The sequence below is a fragment of the Triticum dicoccoides genome, chromosome 7B (genome assembly GCF_002162155.2).
Source record: "Triticum dicoccoides isolate Atlit2015 ecotype Zavitan chromosome 7B, WEW_v2.0, whole genome shotgun sequence".
Classification (NCBI taxonomy): Eukaryota; Viridiplantae; Streptophyta; class Magnoliopsida; order Poales; family Poaceae; genus Triticum; species Triticum dicoccoides.
In genome coordinates, this window is record NC_041393.1 from 394,432,894 (window position 1) to 394,449,285 (window position 16,392).

Sequence of the window (16,392 nt, forward strand, 5' to 3'; positions counted from 1 at the left end):
ACCCGGGAGCCGTCGTCGTTGCTGACCCAGAGATCATTGCTGCTGCCGTGGAAGAATCATGTCCTGGCTGTGTACCGGCCATGAAGATCGCGACCGATGTGGCGGCTCATAGGGGTCCGGAATATTGTCACCATCGAAACAGCCCCCAAGCCCACCATCCTGCACCTGATAGTTGGAGTTGGTCTCACCAGTTAAGGACTCATCGCCTGAGTAGACAACCGTCTCACCACCAGGTTCAGATCCTCCTTCCAACTCCGCTCCGTGAACGAAACCAACAAAGACATGCTTCGGGGCGGCTTGAACCTTGGCGGGTCGCGCGCGCCGAGCGATTTCGACGATGTCGGTGCAGATGTCCGGCTCAGCTTCCGGCTCACCAATGAAGATGTGGATTCCGCCAAAGGGGACCCGGTACCCATGCTTCATTGAGTCGGCCTCGGGGCCCCAGCCCTCGTCATCAATGTAGAGCTTTCCGCGATGACTCTTAGTCATCCGGCCCACAGCGTATCCCTTGAGCCCTGCGATGCTGCCCTTCAAGAACTCAAAACCACCGTGTACTGGCCCCATGGTGGGCACCAACTGTCGTGGAATTGTCATGGCAGATGCCCTAGCATGAGGACTTGCGTGTGGAGCCATCGCGACGTAGTTAGCTTGAAGGGGTTAAATGGGACAAGGGACACAACGAGTTTATACTGGTTCAGCCCCTCGCGGTGGAGGTAAAGGCCTACTCTAGTTTAGATTTGTATTGCTTGGGCTTCGATTACCAGGGAGTGAATGCGCTTGACCGAGTTCTCGATCTCTTCTTTCTTGCCCTAAACCGCCGCCGGGTCACCCCTCTATATACACAGGCTGATGCTCGATGGCTTACAGAGTCCTGACTGGCTCATACACAACGTGTCTGGCTCAGTGACAAAACTACACTTTCCTTATCATACAAGTTAACATATGGCGGTTTACGCCCGTGGGCCTCAAGTCGCCTTTGGGTCTTGGGCCTTCAGTAAGCTTGCTTCGTGAACCGCCATCTTCAACATCTTCCTAGGCCTTCTTGTTATGAACCGCTAGTGGTATGACCCATCCGGCCCCTCCTGGCGGGTCATACCCAATAGCTATATCCCCAACAAATACCAAACGGAGTCCAAACACGGCGAAACTTTTTGTGGATTTTTTGGGCCAGGAACGCACTTGAGGGGAGCTCCAAGGGGAGCACAACCAACCAGGGCGTGCCTGGGTGACCAGGCGCCCCCCGATGGGTTGTGCCCTCCTTGTTGGCCTCCCGCACCACCTCTTTGCTCTATAAACTAGACCATTACTGGCGCGCGTTGCCGCGCCCATCTATTTTTGCGATAGAATGATAAGAATTCCATAACTACAAGGACATACATAGAAATTATCATACATGCTAAATAAATGCATATATTGTTGGTAATGGATAAAGGGAGAACGTTACATTTGAGAGAAGATACATGATAAAAATAGAGGCCTTATAATCATCATCGTGTGAATGTGAGCAGATAAAAGCTAGAGCTATACCACAGATTCAGTGTTTTTTTAGAATATATCTACTCATATATGGTTCAATTTATATACAAATGCACTAAGAGAAAGTTCTGATCACAATGTAACCTACAGCTAGACTGCATATGAATCATTTTGACTTGGTACGTACACATGTTCCCAGTAATACTGCACCTCTCGGTTCATCTTTTCCTTTTCACAAATAGTGAATGTAACTTCGCAGGGAATAACAAAAGCTCTATGCTGCAGAGCCTGCAAACATGAATAATTTAAAAAATGAATTACTTATCAAAATAATCCAAAGCGATTGATCTATGGATCAACATCTGAACAGAATCAGATTGTTTGATGTATGTAGTACACAAAGTTGACCATTGTGTGTACTACATCGCACGGACCGCCAATATGTTTAACCCGGAGGATCAGTGATTGAGTCTGTATAATCAGCAACCTGCAACAAGACATGGACAAACTGAAAAAGATAATGCACGCGATAAACAATAGAAAATTGGCCAAACCATAGAGGGGCAACAAACCTCACTAACAGTATATACTTCGTTGAGAGAAGATACAAGCCAAGCAAAGTTGTGTACTCCTCACAAGCATTACCGTCCCTGAAAATAACACGAAACAACATGCATCAATACTCCAATGACATACATCACACAAACCAGACCAAATTTCCGGGAATATGAAAATGTGTAGCTTGCAGGTTCACAGTCGCAACAAGTAGGAAATGATGATCCGTATATCAGCAAAAATACAGATGATAAGAAAACCAGCACCAGCTCTGTTTATCAGTCAAACAAGCCTGACTCTTACCTATATATCAAGCAATCGCATGGGTTTGGGGAAGCCCTGATTCTCTCCATGGTGGTGGGCAGAATTGTGTGGCGGCTGACTTGGATGGTGCACATCGCCCTGGCGAGGAAGAGCAGGTCTGCCACAAGAGTAACATCGGTGATGTTGTTTACGCTGGCACGTTGTCTTCGCCGCTACCCGTGGACATCTAACATATAAAGCCTGCTAGGCTACCCGCCAACCTGAGGCCTCCGCGCGCGCGAAGCTCGTTGGCCGTGCGATCTTTTTACTGTAGCAGTGTTTTGGCTGCTGGCAGCAGCCCCGCCGTTAGTTTTTTTCCACTTCCGGCTAGCAGTCCACCTCGATGACCATTGGGCCCGGGTGTATGTGGGGTTGCTTGTTTGAGAAGGTGGGTATCTGAGGTCCCGTCGCTCCAGAAAACGAACACGGTGAAAATCCTAGCCTACAGAGAGCCTCATCTCATCCCCAATCCCCTGCCTCCTCTTCTCCCTCAATCCCTATCCTCTCCTTCTCCCAAATCCGCCGCCTCCTCTTTTCCTCCGCAATCCGTGAGCCCTCACCACCAAGAAGCCACGGGTGCGCCGCCGCTGGAAGAAAAAAAGAAGAGGAGGTGGCACGGGGACCAGCGGCGGCGACGGCCTGGGAGCCACCCTGGAGCAGGTGGAGATGCGGGGCGGCGATGAAGGCGTGTGAGAAGATGGCCTGAGCGTCCTCGTCAAGGGCAGTTTTGGCTACCTCCTCCCGCCTCGGCTTGTTTTTCTCTCCTCCACCGTTGCTACTTCCTCGCTGCTCTCCAATGAGTGTCTCTGTCTCCTCTTATCATTGCCATTTTCTGATTGTATTGAAATTAATTCAAAAGAAAATCAGTTTGTTTGCTGCCAGTTAGTTTGATCTATTCATGTTTTCTTGTTCCCCATAGGATTGGGTTTGTCCGCTTGGTGGAGCAGGCAGGGAGCAAGTAGGCAAATATGGGAGAAGGAGAATGACCCTGACGAGATGGCTGCCATAGGGTCGTGACCTTCTTTAGCATGCACATCGGCACCGTCCCCGCGTCCGCAGCAGGGGGACAACAATGGCTGCAAGTGACGGCACAGGAGCCCATCTTAGTCGAGCACCCTCCCAGGTTCGTGTTTCTCCCTATAGTTCTCTTAATTTTCTTGCACACATTTTTTAGGTTTGCATATATTCTTGCATATGTGCATTTTTTTAGTTTTGCCTCACTGCACAAGCCTTGACTGGGCCATGTCCTTTATGAACCTCCACCGGGAACCCCCACAGTTATTTTGTTCTTTTGATTTAATTGAGTTCAGTAGATTAGCAAAGGGTCTTTTGATTTTGTTGAGTTTAGTATATTAGTAAAGGGTCTTTTGATTTTGTTGGCCATATAGGATTTTACTACTGTTATGGCAAAAGAAGGCTAAAGCTGGGAAAGACAACAATGTCAGGAGCCGGCCGAGGTAAAGAGACCTAAGTTGACAAGCAGGGTTGTGCAGTTATTTTTCTCCGCTATTCATTGAGCATATCAGGAGATTGATAGACAGTGTGAGAACTGGTACATAAAATAATTTCTTCTGAATCACATAGTGGTTCCTAACATTTAGCATTTCTAAATTTGCCATTTTTAGCTAGATCCAAAATGCAGAGAGGCAAGGTTTATTTTCCTGGAGGTCCTATATTGCAGCTGGTGCTATTTTGTTATGTCAAATTGTGTATTTTTCCAGCTTCCCTTCCTCATGTATGAGGTGAGTACTAATTTCACTTCCTTTCCCCGCCTATGATTAATCCTCTTTGTAACCCCAATAGGGTTCTTATTTATTGTCTATATGTATTTACAATATTTGATTACGACCCCAATGAGGATAAAGCGATTTTAATATTTTTTGTGGGTGTGTGCAGCTTGTCTATGGTGGGATGGGGATTCGGAGGATAAATGTTATGGCAGTAAGGAGGTCAAGCGTGAGACGTCACATGTCAAGGGGATTTACTATTTAGTCTCTTCTAATCAGGTGAAGAGATACTGCTGGTTTAAACGGAATCCATACTTTAACATGATTTCTCCCAATTCAACAAAGTCAGGTACTACTCATGTTCTTTCATGGTATGGCTTATGTGACTACGAAGTATAATACTTTCTGTTATTTCTTTGATCCCCCAATACAGGTACTACTCATGTTCTTTCATGGTATGGCTTATGTGACTATGAAGTATAATACTTTCTGTTATTTCTTTTATCCCCCAATACTGTTAGCTTTCTAGATAAATTCAAAATTCACTGACCTGGAGATCTCTCACTTAATTTGCAGCTATGGAGCTACTCGAGGCAGCAGAACATTATCCCACACGGAGATGGGGATGGCCATGCCCGTGCTGATGCCGTCGGCCGTCGGTGAGAGCATCACCGTCAACAACGGCTCCAGCGACCTCTCCAGGAGCTTCTCCATGAGCTCCTCGGGTGACACCAACTCCAACATCATGTTCTTCACGCCCGGAAGCAAAAAAGCGAAGGTGCTCATCGACAGCGACGATGGCATGGTCACCAGCCTCAGCAAAATCGAATCCCAAGTAGGACAAGCTTCACATGTATACACTTCACATCCATCCGCACTCTGCTCCCCATCAATTGTTTAATGCTACAGTTCTAACCTTGGACCAAATTCAGTTTGGCATGTCAACCACGTCTTTAGACATGTCCGGCATGGACGACTATCTGCAACTGCAGCAATACTTCATCGCCTACACAGTCTGCACCAAGCGTGGCTGCGCCACTCACCCACGAAGCATCGCTGAGAGGATTAGTTAATTTCCTACAACATTTTTGGTGTTTGTCTTGGTGCGACATGTTTGTACTGAATATTTTTCTTTCTTATGCTGTTTAGGAAAGAAGAGCAAGGAATAGCAAGAGGCTAAGGAGGCTGCAAGACCTCGTGCCCAATATGGACAAGGTAACTAAATCAGTTGAATTGATGCACACTGTCAATTCTGTCACCATAAAGTTGGGTGCCATCTGGCATCTGCAGAGTATCAAAGCTTCTTCTAGATCAAAGAAAGCTAATCCAGAATCAACCATAGTCAATGCAAGAAGGTTATACAGGGCAGATGATATTTCATCAGAGAGGTTTGTCACTTTGCCTTATTTGTCCAGGGCCTACTATTCACTTCATTATTGTTGATCCACATCATTACTGTCATACTACTATGATTCCCAATAACCTTTTGGTTTGTGCATTTGGTATTTAATATTTCTTTGTTGTTTGATCCAGGTATACTACAGTGAAAATATAATAAGTGTGCCAGTTTGTGATGGTTGAGGGGAAATGTGAGGTTATAGCAAAGAATGACATTCCAAATTCAAATCTTCCGGTAGTGGTTGAGCATGCCTTTTACTGTGAACATTTATATGATCCTGATGCTGGAGCTCTTAAGCAGGTTAGTTATTGCCAACATTCATCTTTTGATTTCTCCAGTTTTGCATTTATTTTGTGAGAAACTGCTTCAGGTAGTTGACTGAGCATGTCTTTTCTTTTAACCAGCTACCGACAAATGTTAAGCTCATGACCTTGACAAGGAAGGCGCATGCTGCAAAAAAGAATGAAGGCAAGTAGATTTGTGACGATGAGCAAGCTGGTTCAGACAAACAGAACGCAACACCAGAGAACTGTCTTGCAACCCTTGATATTTTTGCTGGCTGTGGAGGTTTGTCTGAAGGGTAGTAGCTATCTGGTAATTATATTTCCATCTGCATGTTTATTATTAGATGCTTGCTGGTAGATAGAACAAACTTGACCTCCACATACTTTCTGATCATTTGACAGTACTGGCGCACCATGTACAAATTGGGCAATTGGATATGAAGAACCTGCCAGGCAAGCATTTGGTGAAAATCATCCAGAGGCAGTGGCATTAGTGGAGAACTGCAATGTGATTCTAAAGTATGCAACCCCCCTTTTTCTCCTTTGGACGTACTAACCATATTGTTACTGTATCTCCCAACTCATTTGTGACTCGGGTTTGTTTCTTGAAGTATTCTCAAATCTGCATCTCCTCTCTTCAGGTTGTGGTCAGGGAGGCAAAGCGAAGGGCAACCTCCGGAGTGTCGCAGAAGAGTGGTGTGAGTAGAGGGTGTCGCGGAAGAGTGTCACGCAAATAAGTGGGTGGGGGAAGGAAGCAGAGCAGGCAATGCCCCTATTTATATTTGGCGTTGGCATGTCCAGATCGATGGGCCAAAGCTCATTGTGAGTTCCTCCTCCTTCACTCGATTTCTTCTTCCATGCATGCACAACTTTGTCTATATTTCTGTGGTATAATATGTTCTGAAACAGTGTGCTATTATTGAACTATGTTACTCTGTTTCTTTTCTGAAGTAGGAAGTGATGAATCGAACAAGGAGGAAGGGTAACACGATGACGTGTTTGGTCTTCAGCCATTTCTTTACTAAGAAACCCAGGTTAGGATTGTCTAAATGTCCAGAAGCTCAATCTTACTACTAAATGTAGTTATTCGCTTCATTAGTGGAATGGCTATCTTCTATCGTCAGATCTATGATACAAGACTAAGTTTTTCTATGATTTGTATTAGTGTGATCCATACATTAAATGGTGAAGGATTACTACTACTATATCAGTTTAGGTCTAATCTAGAGTTTAGACTTCCATTTTTTGCGGGGATCTAGAGTTTAGGCTTGACTAATCTTTATAGCAGTTTGTTCATGTGAAAATTATGACTGATACAAACTAGATGTTATTATATAATATCGGGACAAGATACTAACCTACCATTATGCAAAAAAGAAAAACATAATACTGATCTGCCGCTAACAAACGATGTCACAACTTAGACAATCTCTGAGGTCGAATTTCTGTTTTCCAACAATGGGTTTTTCATTTCTATCCTACTACTTATAGCTGGATTAATGCATTTATCTCTCTCTATCTCCGTTTCTGTTGTTACTTACTGCCCTTTTAAGTTTTCTATTCCCAGTTGGTTTCATTTTTTATTTGCTAACATCCATAAAAATGAATATCCACTTTATTTTTTTATTCCCGGAGTGCCGAAGGTGGAGCGGCGACGAGAGCTGGCCATTTGTTAACAGTCGCAGACACGCGTGTACCCTGCTCGCTGGCCGTTGCAAACTGAATGGCTATATGCATTAAATGGCCATACACAAAGCTAGCTTGCACAGTAATCGGAGGAGTTGAACTAGGTTGAGCTGCTGCTTCATATGGCCTGGAACGCCAGGCCGTCTTCTGTGTTGTCGTCGCGGGCACCACGGGACCGTCTTGGCCTTCTTCCGTGTCACCATCGAGAGCTAGCAGGAAATGTGTGTCGAGAGGCACATGAATACACCCGTGGATTGTTTTTCAGCGTGCTCAGTTTTAAAAAACGAGTTATGCAGTTCTTTTTTAATACAAAGAAAAAATGATAATTTTGCAAGTACTACAGTATTAAGATCACTGTTTTTAATACTGTAATTTAAACCACAGTTTTTAGTGGTAGCCAAACAGCTCACTGTAATTAAAACTGTGTTAATCTCAAAAACTGTGTTATTCTCAAAATACATAGAAAGTACTTTGCTATCAAACAGGGCTACAAGTGCAGATTTCCTTGAAGATAGTATATTTTATAATTGTATTGCCAACGTGCTTCCATAGTTTTATCACCACAAAATAATTCTAGCTGCTTCCATAGTAAGGTAACAATAATCTGTGTTATAGCAGAATATAGATGTAGTGTGCTTGTCTCAATATAATGCAGAGTTTAGAAATGAACTAAAATCTATGAGCAGGAAGTAATAGGCTTATTTTCCAGTTAGAAAAATATATGTACTGTAGCATCATGTATTCAGGTAATCCCTTGTATTTTTTCACCAGGTTCATGTTTTATATATTGTCCATACACCCACGTAAACTAAAGTTTGTAGTGTCAGCACTAAACAGGGGCACAACTTAGTATGGGTAGAAAAATAAGAGCTTGTGAAAAGAATAGTATCTCCATTACAGGATAAGAATGACTCTTTGGTTTTATGCTGATGTGTGAAAGCACCCCATTATCATGCAAATAGTACCAGGTTTAGAGCCTTGATTATGGCGGCTATAAACCCAAAACAATCCATCTTATTATTTAGTATACAAAGCGCGTTCTGGTGGGAATGACTCCAATTAGAATTCTAGCTGTCGGCATATATCTGATTGGTCCTGGATTGAAAATCTCAATTGTCAGGACTTGCTTGTATGCATTCCTAAATAGTGTAAAACTGAAGCTTGCTGCTCGTGAGGTGTCAGCCATAAACATGTATTATGGCCCTTGTTTATACGGTGAAGTGCCTAAAAAATAGATTTACAGTAGGATTTTTACCCTACTGTGTTTGCTAAAAAAAATGCCTAAAATTCAGTGACCATAGCTTTCCACTTTAGCTCATAAACTGGATGGCAAAATAGAGTTTGCCCATTTCATATCTATGTTGTCTTATTAGGAAAATAGAGTTTGTTTTATAGATGATGCTTAATATGTTTCATCGACTGGTATGCTCTAACTTTAGCTCATAAACTGGATGGCAAATGCTAATTCTGATGGAGCTTTTGCCACTTATTGTTTTATGGTTGTCTAGACAGCTGATGGCATGCTTCTTTTTGTGAATTGTCAATTCTTTTGTACAGGGTCCCTCGGCTACTTATGTTTTGCCAGACAATGAGAGTATGTAGATAGCATGTATGGTTTTTACATTGCTTTGCGCAGGTTGAGATGCATTACATGATGTTTTCCTTTTACATTTATGAGTATTATAGAGTCCTTTCTTTTTCCACAAGGGGCAGTAGTTGTGTCATTTGATTCGAAGGACAAAGAGTTGATCACAAATGGGTAGCATTCAGGATATATACACAAAAGAGTATAAAACCAAATTATATGATGTAGTTGACTACTATTTCTATTAACTTCTCCTGTACACAATGTTCACGAGTTCATGTATTAAGTACATTTTATTGTGTCACTTGTGTTTATTCTTTTTTTAATGCAAGTTTACAGCTACTCGAAATTCCTAATTGTAGACTCAACTATTTTGACCTACCGATGATCTAATTTGTGGCATTATTACCTTAATAAAATATTTGCATTTAATTTTCTTTTTATATAGGGGTATAAGTTCTTACCAAATGTACTCAAATATATGGTTACTGAAGAATGCAAATATTTTCAAAACGAACATGGTTTTAAATAGGTCTTTGCGCCATTTGGCGCAACTGGTCATCTAGTTGAACATATAAAGGATGAGCTAGTGCGCCCAACTAGCGGCATCAGCCACGTCTCCTTTTATTCCCCTCATAGTGCCTCGCGATTTACTGTAGCGTTTCGGCGAGGACAAGTCCCGAGCGCTCTCCTCTTCCTTTCCCCTCGCTCGCTTCCTCCTCCCTCACCTGCAGAACCCTAGCCGCCTCCTCTCATCTCCCCTAGCCGCCTCCTCTCCTCTCCCCAGCCGCGCCGCAAGGGAGCGTTGCGCGAGCTGCCCCGTGCTCGACGTGCACGTCCTCGGCCCCCGTGCCCCTCCGCTCTCTCCTCCCCCTCCCTGTCTCCAACGGAGCCGAGTCTCTCCGGCGGCGGCGGCGCTCGATTTGATCTGCAGGAGAGAGAGAGAGAGAGAGAGAGAGAGAGAGAGAACATGAGAAGGGGAGAGATAAGGAAGTAGAGGAGGGACGCCACCATGGGAGAGCAGGGGCAACATGGTCTTCGTGGTGGGCATGGAGGAGCATAGGAGGATGCTGGTGCGGGGTGGGGTCAGAGTAGCAGGAGTTCCAGGTGAAGCTCGCGTCATGGTGGAGTGGAGGAGCTCGTCGTACATCGCCACCATCCCCAATCTAGGTTGCTCCCCCTCCTCCTTCCCCAGGTATTATCTCAGTTCTTTGATTCTGTGATTTTGATTTCTCAATTTGTGTTTTTTCAGATCTGAGATATAAAAAGAAAAGAAATAATCTCGTGGAATTTTAGATCTGCAATAGAAACGAAGAGAAATAATCTTGTGGAAGAGCCTGACTAAAAAGAAAGGGGTGAATCATCTGTTTCTCCCATCCATGTTTGTTTTTGCAAATTTTGTTAAGATGCAGGTTGGCTATTCTTCCTTGTTGTCAGAATCTGAAGTATTTGACCATCTGTAGCCACTTCTATCATGTGTCGTATCCTTACTCTATTTCAAGTTAGTTGTTGATTCAAACATGTCAATGAAAGACAATAATGTTAAATTGGTTCCCCAAAGGCCAAGGTGGTGATGATCACTTTGTGCTTCTTTTCCTTTCGTTAAAAAATGATTCCTCTGGTTGATGTTGACGTAGGTTTTTATGGTCATGTCAACTGGTACTCCAACTGGCACTGAGATGAGGTAATGGTGTGGGAATTGGGGCTGCAAGGACGTGAAAATGGCCTAGAAGAGAGTTAGCAATGGCATGCGTCCTCAAGTAATTTCTTGCCAATGGTATGCTGCAGATATGATCTATCCTGTTAAATTTTGTTTTATGTACCTGTGATGGGCTGTGTATCTTGCTTTTCTTTTGTTACTGTAGTGCACATCTTTAGGCATTACCTTGTGATCACTAACATGTGATTTGTTTATCTTCTAATCTGTTAATAGGGAAATAAATTTTCATTTATGTATTTTTTTCTAATAAGAAAAATAATTGATCAGGCCAGAGGTTTGGAAACCATGTACTGAAGTACTGGATAAAAATAAAAAAAAACAATATTCTGCACATTTCCTGAACAAGCCATTTGGGGATACTTATTTTGGCTATATAGGTCACTGTATCGTCTGACCCCAACCCTTTATCACTAGCAAAAGAAGATGAGTAAGTTTCAGTATAGTCCAAGTAGGCCACCCCACTGTTATTGGTTTTTATGGTCTTTTGGCATGTAAACACTTAGATTGTATCTGGCATGGTTTACAAGTTAAAATCGTGTCCTGATGCTCTCTTAGTGTTCTGAAGTGACACATGATAATATGCTCCTGTCTTGGTATATATGGAAACAAGATACCGGCAGCTTTTACGTTTCCAGATTGTTTATTACTCCCTTTGTAAAGAAATATAAGAGTGTTTAGATCGCTACTTTAGTGATCTAAACGCTCTTATATTTCTTTACGGAACTGCCACACCCTCACACAGGTTCTTGGTACTCTCTGTAACCTGCAGATGATGGGTGGCGAATCCGGCAACCACAGATCCATTCCCCTGCATAACTTTCGTTTTTTCATTTGATTTGGTACAAGGCCTACTCAGAATGGGTTCCCTGATCTCAAAATTGTCAGTTTTCTTGCCTTTAGTTTATAGGTACCTTAACAAATACATGTATTTACCATATTGGCAGTCAGCACCATACGGCATTCATTCTTCAAGATCTCATATTTGAGGTTAGCAATTCGAAGTAATGTGAGAGCTTGCATGTTTATAGTTCTAACTAGCTTTTAGTTTAGCGTAGGATAAATCTTTCATGAATAGTTGGCTTTTTTTTGCTGGCTGTGCATGACACTGCAATTTTTTCATAATTTTCTTCAAAAATTAACTATTTTCTTATCTCTGACAATTAACTGGTTGTTGCTCCTAGCCGTTGGCAAGTCTGTCGTCCCTGACCACCCTGTCAGTCATCTATACAACTGTGGTTCATGCCTGCGTGCTATCCGCTCCTAAATTCTCACACCATGTCAAGTATTTAGAAGTGATGATCATTGTGGTCTTTAGTTGTCATGGCTGTAATCCTAGCGCATGGGCTTTTGCGGGCTGGTCCAACCGGAGTTTGTTGATGGTAGGGGCTGCGCTCCGGCGACCGTATGGCTGTAGAAGGGATGCAAATGGAAATAATTTTGAGATGCATAAACTTCCGTCTTTGAATCAGAAACAGAAAATTGTTAGTTTTCTCGTTTCTTAGTTATGCTACCCTGCTGCATGTAGGTTTTACAGTGAAAAGCTGAAGAAGTTGTGACGACAATGAAAGGACTGAAAGATTTGCTCAAAGCAAAGACATCTAGCCGAGATACATGTGGTAAGAATCTTCAAAGATTGACTTCTTTTCACCTGCTATTGAGATGTGTACTTGCTCATAGGTCACAACTCAAGTTACTTCCTTACCTGCACATACAGTAGTGATAAAGTCGACATGATTTTTGTGAGAACATATTTTTTTTAATATGACAACATTCTACCTGCCCTCTATTCTCTTTCATGATATTTTTTCTTTTCATACATTTTGTAGGAACGAAGAGGAGGGATCTTATGTAGAATATGCGACTTCCTTGGTGCTGAAAGTGTGCTATTAAGTCTCAGTTGCTCCTGCAAAATAGGATCTTAATAAATAAAGGATATGCATCGCCAAGCAGTTTGTTGTGTATTTTTTCCCCTTCCAACCTTATTGATATGCCTGTTGCTCAAGGTGTTTTTACTTGTTTACATGATTAACAAGTGAATATAAATTTGAAACACAAGTTAATAAATTTAGCGCAGTCCTTGCTGAAATCCGTATTATTATATGTTGACTTTCCTTTGAATAATATAAGCTGGTCTTGTTGCCGCAAATGATTGGATACGCTTAATTATTTTTCATGCATACAAGTTGATTTGGTTATCCTGTAATACATTATTACATTTAGTTAAAAATTTATGTTTTGTAATTCAGATAGGAAACAATGGTATGTGATAATGCCCTTGCTTCTGACAGGGCCCCTTTTTTTAGTCATTCATATATGTGTGGGAGGGCTGGCTGTCCACCATTTGATGATAGTAGAATAGTTGTAATTATGACAAGATGAGGGGCAGTAATTTTTCTGTGTTTTCTTCCCGTTAATTCTGAAATACCTTTGACATGAAAATGTTTCCTGTTTTTTGTCTAACCCGTCGTAAGTTTGTCTCGTGGGTCCATCCATATGAGAACCTTCTCAGTGGGTGTCAAATGGTTGAGTCTCGGTATGTTCTTTTAAGTTCAATTGAAAAGTTCTTACGTGATATTTTAACTGAAACTTAACTATGTCATGGATGGTACTTCATTTGATATTTTAACTGAAACTTAACTATGACCAGACCTTCGTCTTGATTCTTAATGCCTTCTTCGTTTTAGTCTCCATCTACATGTGCAATTCATTATTTTCCTAGAGATGTCTATATAACTGTATCATACATTTTTCCTGCTATGTAAATAACACTTCCCTTGGCTTTGGCGGAGGTGGTGCAGGATTCGTCGCACGCCAAACAGAGCACCCGAGGAGAAGAGGAGAATGCTATGAAGAGAGGAAATGATATGTTTTTTGTTTTGTTTTAAGAGCAAGATAAGAGTTGATATGTAGTCCCCTGACTTCTGTACTGATCCACAACACTTCAAGTATATACCAACATCGTATGCTACAAAAAAAGCAAAGCAATCTCTTTTAGTTCTTGTTTCAAATTCGTTTTCGCGCCAATTGGCGCGACAGGTTATCTAGTATCTTCAAAGGTTGATGGGTAGATAGGCAGGGGGAGGGGATGTGAGAGGTTGGGAGGGATGCGCACACCCGTATCATCGGAAGCGAATTAGATGCAACATATATCAAGAGATGGCGGGAGGTGCGCATTAGCTGCCATGAATGGGTATTGAGAACTGATGCTTCAGTTTCGACGCCGGCGCATATGAAAATAAATTTCTACTCAACAATGGTATTTGATGCTTTCCATCACTCCCTGCTGCATCAACTGCACTTTACCCGTATGATTAGGCAGTTTCCCATCGCCTCGCTGAGCGCATCACCCGACCGGCCCCACTTTGCCCGTGTTTGCTGGATCGAACCATTACCTCTGTTCTCTGTCTCGAATCGGTTCGTTGACCTTCAGGTAATATCACTGAAAGTCATTGAACTTGCGCCGCACGTTCAGTTTGGTGCTAGAACTTTGAAAATACGATTTTCTGGTCACATAACTTAACTCAAGCGTGCAGATACGGTCACACTACGCATATGCGGGCGTATACATGTGTATGGCCCCACTTGTCAGTGACTGATGGCGCTGGGCGCGATGTATTTTTTACGCAGAACACTCTGAAAATAATTATTTTCCGAAACGATCAACCACAACGACATATTTCTTTTGCACAAAACACCCTCAAATTATTTTTTAAAGAAAAACAGGACCATGATACTGTACATATATGTATTTTGTCTAATATGGATAATCAACATATATGTACTTCACGGGGACTCATGTGGAGCTTAATTGAGCTGCGGGTACTACGGCCCATTTTGCGCGCACTATTTTTTAAAAGATAATTTTTAAGTAATAAAGGTACATTCACATATTTGTGTGTTAAAAAATATTATATATACAAATAATGATTAGTAGATAAAAACATTTAAATATACACTTGCGGCTTATATTTAGTTAATATGGACATTGATAATATTTATTAGATAAATATTTTTTAAAAATTCAAAAAAATACACTTGAGGCTTATATTTAAATTATAAAATATGATGAACACAAACATTTACTAAATATTTATGACTATTCACTTGTGTAAATTTTTTATTCATGACTTATATTCAACAAAGTTATATAACTTACATATTAGCCACGACTGAATATTCTTTTAACAGTTCAAATTTTAAATTATTAATATTTTTAATTATACAAACATTGAACTATACAAAATGTGTGTATATATAATTATTGAAATGTTTGTATAATTAAAATAATATTTTTGAAAACCAAATATGCAATACGCACATTTATATAGTACACATGTTTATATATATTTTTAAATACCTCAGATAAAATGGGCCGCAGTCTCCATAGCCTATTTAAACTTCACATGCATCCTCGTTTAATATATATAAGTTCCTGATCCATTTTAGACATCCAGATCTGACCGGTTGTAGTGTCTAGATGGTATTGATTTAAAAAGTTGGTTGTAGGTTCAAGTCCTAGTAGATTCTTTTCGGTGTTAAATTTTTGCATTTGCATTCTCGGGTTAAAAAATAGTTGCTCGTCTGTTCGAGTCCTGGCATGCCATTTTTGTTGTTAAAGTTCGCATATATGTGCAGTATTGTGGTCTTGTTTTCTGTAAATAAAAGAAGTTTTAATGTTCGCATATATGTGTAGTATTGTGGTCCTGTTTTCTGTAAATACAAGAAGTTTTAATGTTCGCATATATGTGCAGTATTGACTTATTGCGGGCCTGTTTTCTATAAATAAAAAAAGTTAAGGTGTTTTCTATAAAAATACATCGCTGCGGTTCACTTCTTTCAACAACAACAACAACAACAACAATAAAGCCTTTAGTCCCAAACAAGTTGAGGTAGGCTAGAGGTGAAACCCATAAAATCTCGCAACCAACTCATGGCTCTGGCACATGGATAGCAAGCTTCCACGCACCCCTGTCCATAGCTAGCTCTTTGTCGATACTCCAATCCTTCAGGTCTCTCTTAACGAACTCCTCCCATGTCAAAATCGGTCGACCCCGCCCTCTCTTGACATTCTCCGCACGCTTTAACCGTCCGCTATGCACGGGAGCTTCTGGAGGCCTGCGCTGAATATGCCCAAACCATCTCAAACGATGTCGGACAAGCTTCTCCTCAATTGGTGCTACCCCAACTCTATCTCGTATATCATCATTCCGGACTCGATCCTTCCTCGTGTGGCCACACATCCATCTCAACATACGCATCTCCGCCACACCTAACTGTTGAACATGTCGCCTTTTAGTCGGCCAACACTCCGCGCCATACAACATTGCGGGTCGAACCGCCGTCCTGTAGAACTTGCCTTTTAGCTTTTGTGGCACTCTCTTGTCACAGAGAATGCCAGAAGCTTGGCGCCACTTCATCCATCCGGCTTTGATTCAATGGTTCACATCTTCATCAATACCCCCATCCTACTGCAACATTGACCCCAAATACCGAAAGGTGTCCTTCCGAGGTACCACCTGGCCATCAAGGCTAACCTCCTCCTCCTCACAGCTAGTAGTACTGAAACCGCACATCATGTACTCGGTTTTAGTTCTACTAAGCCTAAACCCTTTCGATTCCAAGGTTTGTCTCCATAACTCTAACTTCCTATTTACCCC

At 41.9% G+C, this 16,392-nt stretch overlaps 4 long non-coding RNA genes across 11 annotated transcripts; all 4 read left to right on the plus strand.

The window, feature by feature from the left end:
* Positions 1-2,872: 2,872 nt before the first annotated feature.
* LOC119336345 lies at positions 2,873-3,880 on the plus strand. The gene is made up of 3 exons (XR_005162377.1): positions 2,873-3,136; positions 3,254-3,457; positions 3,723-3,880. It is a non-coding gene; the product is annotated as an uncharacterized LOC119336345 (long non-coding RNA).
* An 85-nt stretch (positions 3,881-3,965) lies between these two features.
* LOC119340358 lies at positions 3,966-6,430 on the plus strand. Of its 3 annotated transcripts, XR_005164502.1 has the most exons (10): positions 3,966-4,076; positions 4,231-4,432; positions 4,638-4,896; positions 4,994-5,129; positions 5,211-5,276; positions 5,352-5,449; positions 5,595-5,760; positions 5,865-6,054; positions 6,147-6,263; positions 6,386-6,430. It is a non-coding gene; the product is annotated as an uncharacterized LOC119340358 (long non-coding RNA). The 3 variants fall into 3 exon arrangements; XR_005164501.1 differs by having other exon boundaries at positions 5,211-5,449; XR_005164503.1 differs by having other exon boundaries at positions 4,231-4,410; positions 5,211-5,449.
* Positions 6,431-6,448: 18 nt separating this feature from the next.
* Positions 6,449-9,289, plus strand: LOC119340359. Its single transcript, XR_005164504.1, has 3 exons — positions 6,449-6,566; positions 6,696-6,778; positions 8,988-9,289. It is a non-coding gene; the product is annotated as an uncharacterized LOC119340359 (long non-coding RNA).
* A 203-nt stretch (positions 9,290-9,492) lies between these two features.
* LOC119337844 lies at positions 9,493-13,681 on the plus strand. 6 transcript variants are annotated; one of them, XR_005163647.1, is made up of 5 exons: positions 9,493-10,185; positions 10,268-10,427; positions 10,653-10,792; positions 11,505-12,351; positions 12,562-13,681. It is a non-coding gene; the product is annotated as an uncharacterized LOC119337844 (long non-coding RNA). The 6 variants fall into 6 exon arrangements; XR_005163649.1 differs by having other exon boundaries at positions 10,268-10,370; XR_005163650.1 differs by lacking the exon at positions 10,268-10,427 and having other exon boundaries at positions 9,497-10,210; positions 11,505-11,722; positions 12,261-12,351.
* The last annotated feature ends 2,711 nt before the right edge of the window (positions 13,682-16,392 follow it).